Source organism: Penaeus monodon, chromosome 14 (assembly GCF_015228065.2).
Source record: "Penaeus monodon isolate SGIC_2016 chromosome 14, NSTDA_Pmon_1, whole genome shotgun sequence".
NCBI lineage: Eukaryota > Metazoa > Arthropoda > Malacostraca > Decapoda > Penaeidae > Penaeus > Penaeus monodon.
This window is the reverse complement of record NC_051399.1, coordinates 25096291-25103790: the sequence shown is the minus strand read 5'-3', so window position 1 is coordinate 25103790 and position 7500 is coordinate 25096291. Positions and strand designations below refer to the sequence as shown.

The 7500-nt window shown below is 35.0% G+C and overlaps 1 protein-coding gene across 2 annotated transcripts in view; it reads right to left on the bottom strand.

Moving 5' to 3' along the window:
* LOC119581010 (nascent polypeptide-associated complex subunit alpha, muscle-specific form-like) overlaps positions 1–7500 on the bottom strand; it is a 202941-nt gene that overhangs the window by 119489 nt on the left and 75952 nt on the right. The window lies entirely within an intron of this gene.

Sequence of the window (7500 nt, the reverse complement as noted above, 5' to 3'; positions counted from 1 at the left end):
TAAATAATAATAATAATAATAATAATAGTGATAATATAATGATAACAATGATAATGATAATAATAATAATAATAATAATAATAATGAATAATAATAATAATAATAATAATAATAATAATAATAATAATAATAATAATAATAATAATAATAATAATAATAATAATAACAACAACATCAATAATAAATAATAATAATAATAATAATAAAATATAAAATTCATAATGATAATACTGATGCCGACATCCGTGTGATAATACCAATAATCATCATATTGATAATCAACATCTTGTGGTATTAACAAAATCGGGAAATAGATTAACGATGTAATTTACAACATTATCACAATAACAGTTACTGCTTTAACTAATTAAACTTTACTAAATTTATCATTGTTTGTAATTTTCGGTTGTTTGTTAATGTCATGGATAACAGGAGAATAATAAGAATTATCATGATACACAATACAACTAGTTTTTGATGATCATAATGACACTTTTCACCGTAAATGTAATACGTTGATAATAGCGATTTATTTTGCTTTCATTGATTCCATGTAGAATCAATGGAATATCAACAATAAAAAAGAAAGAAAGAAAGAAAAAAAAAGAAAAAAAGAAAAAAGAAAGAAAAAAAAGAAAAAAAAGAAAGAAAGAAAAGAAAAAGAAAAAGAAAAAGAAAAATATATATACATACATATATATATATATATATATATATATATATATATATATATATATATATATACATATAATAATCTATATAACATAATCTATACACCAGGATATAACAGAGACAAATTCACTTTTTCCAATTTTCAAATGTACTATAACACCCCAGTCGTTCTGATATACCAAGTTAAGTTAGCCTGACTTATCTCAGTTAAACAAGTTACCGATTCTATATATATGCAAGAAGATGAAGCAATAATGATGATGATGATGATGATGATGATGATGATGATGATGATGATGATGATGATGAGATGATGATGATGATGATGATGATGATGATGATGATGATGATGATGAAGATGAAGATGAAGATGAAGATGAAGATGAAGAAGGTGAAAATAAATGTAATGATAATAGTAATAACATTAAATATCATTATTATTATTATTATTTTATTATTATTATTATTATTATTATTATTATTTTATTATTATTATTATTATTATTATTATTATTATTATTATTATTATCATTACCGTTTTTATCATTATTATCATCATTACTATTATTATCATAAAGTTTTCATAAAAGAAAACCATAATCTATATATATATATATATATATATATATATATATATATATATATATATATATATATATATATATATATATCATATAACGAATTCAAACCCACCTGAGCACATAACTGACAACCTATCATTAACAAAACACATTCTCTAATCATCCCTTTCTAAGGATATTCTAGTATGTTTTCTAGGACTATGCAAATGAATGACCTGAAATTCCCTGACACAGACGATTAATTACCTTGCCTTGTACATTTCAGAGCGACAACAACATGGCACCTTGAGGAACCCCTAATTATGCGGCAGATAACACTATCATTGCAACGACTCTTACGGTTTGCATTATCGGTGCTATACCTATCGTATCAACATTATCTTCGGTCAAGATGATTCTCCGTCTGTATGTCTGTGTCTGTGTCTCTGTCTTACTCTCTATCTCTTTCTCTCGAGTTATTATTATTATTATTATTATTATCATTTTTATTTTTATTCTTATTATCATCATAATTATTATTATTATAATACTACTACTACTACTACTACTACTACTAATAATAATAATAATAATTGTTATTATTATTATTATCATTACTATTATTATGTGATTATTAATATTATTATCATTATCATTATCATTATCAGGATCAGGATCATTATTTTATTATTATTATTATTATTATTATTATTATCATTACTATCATTATTATTCTTCCTCCTCCTCTTCCTCTTCCTTTTCTTCTTAACGTAATCACACCATAAATGTTCATATAAAACACCATTTTTATCACCAAAATAGAAAAAAAGGAGAATAATTTTTTTTCCCCTCATAAAACTTATTACGAATAAGTGGACAGTTACAACGAAAAACTGTTAAGAGATTTGCGGTTGCCAAATAAGGTAACGAAAGGGAGGATACGCGCTTAATTTTTTTTTTTTCTCTCTCTTTCTTTTCCCTTTCTCTTTTTTCTTTCTTTTTTTGGATTTTTTTCCCTTTTTTTATCAATTCATTCCGTGTTTTTTTTTCTTTTCTTTTCTTTTCTTTTTTGAATTTCTCGATCAGTTCAGTTCGTGGTATTTTTTTTCTCTTGCATTTTTTCTTTTGTCTTTTCCTTTTGAATTTCTTAATCAACTCATTTCGTGTTTTTTTTCCTCCTTTTTTTCTTTTTTCTTTCCTTTTGCTTTTGAATTTCTTGATCAATCCACTTCGTTGTTTTTAATTAAGGGGGGGGAGGGGAATTTTAGAAAAAAAAATGCTTCTTTTCTTTTCTTTTCCTTTTTTCGTCACTAAGTATTCATCATTGGTTTTCTCTTCCCGTGTTCTTTTGTTCTCCTTTTTCGATTGTTTTATCTATCTAATTATATCTATTTATTTATTTGTTGCTCGAATCTCCAGCAGCTTTCCTCTCCATCCTTTTTTATCCCCCGACCACTTCTTTCATTTCTATCTCCTGATCCATCTCTTTCTTTTTTCCATTTTCATTTCCATTCCCCTCTTTCATCTCTTTGCTTTACGTTAGCCATTCATTTCTCTCTCCTTCTCTCTTTTCCTTTCACTTTCCTCTCTCCTTTCTCCCTTTTCTCCTTCCATTCTTACTCCCTAACCGTCCTTATCACCTCCACGTCCCTCCCTTCCCCCTTCCTCCCTCTCCTACTCCACCCCCCCCCCCCTTCTTCACCCACACTTCCCTTTCTCTCACTCCCTACTTCCCCCTCCCCCTTCCTTCCTCTTCTCCCACACCATCCCCAGCCAGTCTTCTCCCCCCTACTCCCCCGCCTCCCTCGGCCAGTTTTCTTCCCATTCCCCCTCCTCCCACTCCCCCACTCCCCCCCACCACCCTCAGCCAGTCGTCTTCCCGCCCGCGCGATGAACAAACCCCTCCCCCAGGTATCCGCATGATCAATGTTCTCGTTACATTAATAGCGTACAGCTGGCAACACCTCCGGCTCTCGCGCCCTCGTGATTGGCCACTCGCCCGTCACTCAGGCCACGCCCTTTCTGAAAGCCACGCCCCTCTGAGCTCTTCCTCCCCCCCCTCCCTCCCCTCACCCTCCCTCCCTTCCTCCTCCTCCTTCCTGGCCACGCCTACGCTTTGGCTTTACCTGTCTGCCTGCCGCTACCGCCTCTAACGGGTGTTCTGACCTCGAGGTGGGAAGGGGAGAGAGAAAGAGAGGAAGAACGATTGGAAGAGAGGGAGAGACGGATGGATAGAAAATATATATATATATATGACGATTAGGATTGAGAAAGAGAGAGAGAGAGGAAGAGGTTAGGGAATAAAGAGCGAGACTGAAATTATATTCATGCACGTTCTCAAAAGCTGAGGTAAATTCCTACACCTGTTCGGTCTTTTCCCCTCAGTTCCTCCAACTCCTCCTCTTATTCCCCGCCTCCCTCCTCCCCTCCTTCCCCTTCTCCTCTGCCTGCGTAGGTTTGCCCGTGCATGTATACAGAATGTATTATGTTCACTAAAGTTGTACACAAAAGGGCGCAAGCCACGAAATACACCAATAATTCCCTTAGTTTCTGGCCAAGTGCTGTCGCGTGAGGGGTGGGGGAACGGGGAAGGGGGGGAAGGGGAGAGAATGCGAGAGAGGTGGGGCGAGGGAGGGGGAAGAGGAGGAGGAGGAAGGGGGAGGGGAGGAGGAGGAGGTGGGAGGGAGAGGGGAGGAGGAGGAGTGGAAGGGAGAGGGGAGGAGGAGGGAGTGAGACGGGGATAGAGAGGGGGGGAAGGAGAAGGAGTATGAGGCGAGGGAGGGAGGGAGGGAGAGAAGGAGGGAGGGAGGAAGAAGTGGGTGGGGGAGGAGCAACGTGAAGCTCTGATTGGCTGTTTCCTGGTGTGTTTATTGGCTAATGTCAGGTGAATCTTTCAGTAGACAAGGTCATGGCATAGTCATTGAATCGACTTCTGGCTTGATGCTTCGTTTCTACCCCTTCCCCACTCCCCCCTTTCCCCCTTCCGCCCCCCCCCCCCCTAGAGAGATGTTCGTTCTGCTTGCGCATAACATGTCCCCAGCTCCCCCTCCTCCCCCCCTCTGCTCCATGCACGGTTGGGGAAAAGGAGGGATGGGGGGGGGGTGCCTGGGCTTGGGGGGAGGTGAGTGTCAGGGATGAGAGAAGAGAAATGCTAGGGTTAGGAGGAGGGGAGTGCCAGGGATGAGGCAAGAGAGTGCCATGATGAAGGGGGGGGAGGGGGGACGAAAAAGGGGAAACGAATGTATGCAAAAGCGCTGTCGAAGCTGTGTGTGCGGCCACGGACGCAAAGGAAGATTTATTTTTTCATTAGCCTTTTTAAATCCCTGATTCAGGCACGGAAATGTTCTTAAAGATATCATTTCAAATACGGTCATTTCTAAAAGTATTTCCTCTTTGATTATCTTAAATATGATTCTCTTCTCTTCTGTTTTAGAAGGTAATAAATGAAATTAATGAATTGTATAAATCATTAAAGAAGGCATTATAAGTTATACAAAACAATAATAAACTAAAAAAAAAAAAATAGACCAATAGTATAATAAAAAAAGTAAATAAAATGAAATCAATAAAACGTCAAGTCAATAAAACAAAAACTATTTTTGGTTATATAATCAATTAGTTATTATAATTGAAATAATGATAATTATAAAAGGAATATAATTCAAATTATCTGAATTGAATAAATAACTATATGTGAAGACCAGGCAACAGGAATAATAAATAAATGGAATGAGAGAAACAGAAACAAGAAAAAGAAAACAAAAGAGCTAGAAAAGGGAAGAAGAAAAAAAAAAAAAGAATAGAGGAAGAAAGAGAGAAAATATTGAATAGAAAATTAAAAAGAAAATTTAAGAATCAAGAACACATAAAAATATAGATTAGAGAATGAAAAATATAGAAGAAAGGATATACATATAAAATTAGAAAAAAAAATATAGAAAAAGATAAAAAAGAAGAGAGAATAATAAAAAAAAAACTAATGCAAGAAGAAAGGAAAAAAAAAGACAATAATAACAATTTATTATTAACAATAGAAAAGCAAAAATCAGGAAAGAAAAACAATATATATACAGAAAAGAAACAAAGAAACTTTAAAGGACAGAAAAAGAAAACGGAAAAAAAAGAAAAAAAAATATATATATATAACAATAATAATAATAATAATAATAATAATAATAATAATAATAATAATAAAATTAATGAAAGATCAAGAAATAGGACGAGAGACATTGGATTAAAATAATGAAAATGAAATAAAAATAAAATCTGGAACAAGACAAGAAACAATAAGAAAATGAAGGTTAAAATCATTTTAAGAATATGACAGAATAACAGTCCGAGAAAATAGGAAGGGGGGGGGGGGGGAAGGGAGATGGCGAGGGGGGGGGGGTAGAGGGAGTGTGGGGGGAGTGTGCGTGCGTGTGCGACCGTGCGTCTGTGAATGTGCATGTGTGTGTGTGTGTGTGTGTGTGTGTGTGTGTGTGTGTGTACGTGTGCGTGTGTGTGCGTGTGTCTGTGTGCGTACGTGTGTGTGCGTGTGTCTGTGAGTGTGCGTGTGCGTGTGCGTGTGCGTGTAGTATCCTAAATGTGTGTAATATCCTAAACGAATGAAACAATAAACAAGACGATCAGATAAAATTCGAGTCACTTGTTTTCTTTCTGACACATTCAGTCACGTGACAAAACTACATAAATGGATAAAATGGCTGGAATTTCACGGTCGGGTAATATTTACCTCGAGAGACTTAACGCCGGTTAAAAAAAAAAAAAAAAAAGATTTCTTACTTGATGAAATTTATAAGAAATAATTATGTGTAGTGTATAAACTGATGTGTATAAAAAAAAAAAAAATCACAGTGGATAAAATTTGAATAAGTGACATGTAAATTGATGGTAATAATAATCCTCCTAGCGACAAAAATGAACACCGATTATGATGATAATATCAGTTATAACTATAACTGAGAATTCAAATTTTGAATCGTATTTGTGTATAATCCCGCAAAAAATATGGGTTACATATTATTCTCAAATTTATGGTGATAAAATCTACAAAGGTGAAAAATCGACTTAAAATCAAAAGATTCTTGCCTCAATTTCCCCCCACAACCAGGAACTAGAATAAAACAATAAACAGACAGATAAGCAAATAAGCACACCAATCAATAAACAAACATCCAAACGAATAAATCAAGAGAATGAGTAAGTAAATCGATAAACAAACTTCGAAACCAAACAAGAAAAACACATTAACATAAACTTGAATAACGCCCAGAGAAGTAATACTGTAAACAACAAGAGAGTTTCGTTGTAAACAAGATAGGAGCGAGATGCGTGCGATAACTCACGTCCGGCAGCGTCTCTTTATATAGGTCTCCGGGAATGTCGTTCACGGGGTCTCTGTCGTTGTACGGGAGTATCTCATCTAATATTTTGTTTTAAGGGATTGTGTTTGGAAAGTCGAAACCGGGATCTTGGTTTAGGGTTTAGAGTGGTTGTGATAAGGTTGTGGTAGTTTGTTAAAAAAATGACGATTTGTTTGTAGTTTATCGGCTGTGGGAAACTTTGCTTTAGAAAGTTGGATTTTTTTTTTTGTCGTTGATAAGTATTATTAGGCTGTTTGAAATTGTTTTTGTTTTAGTCCAAGATAATATGTTACATCGTATTGGGAATAATCAGTAGCTTTGAATATATGTAATTAATACGTAAGATAATATGACGTAATATTCAGCTAGACATGCTCATGCTGTGGTTAAGCGAAACTGAATATTGTTTTAAATGGATAACTTGTAGTGGCAAAGTTAGGAAAGTATTGTCGGTTGAAATTCCCCTTAAAATACGTCAAAGTCTCAGACAACTTTCAAAATCTACTCCAAATAAAACTACCTTGTTACTTTCCTCCGTTTCCCACTTTATAAAACATTTAACACATCTTTCATTTACGATTTCGGGTTAGAGAAATCTGAACCATCCGAGCGGCATAGCTTACCGCTATAACATCCCGGTTAAACACAGCTAAACACAGATTCTAACACGCCTCTTTACTCGCATCTTATAGGCTAGTTAAAAAGGCTTGGGGTCCTATTAACAAGCATGTAATAGCGATCGGCATTTTGCTCGTTGATGCCTAACATGGGATAGCGGGCGGTTTGTGCATCGTTGATTCGCGCGCTCTGTTGTGGTAAATAAAAGTCGGCCATTAAATGTTGGTTAATTGTCAGTGTTGGTGGTATGACCGGACTAATAGTTTAGTTTCTTAAAATAATAA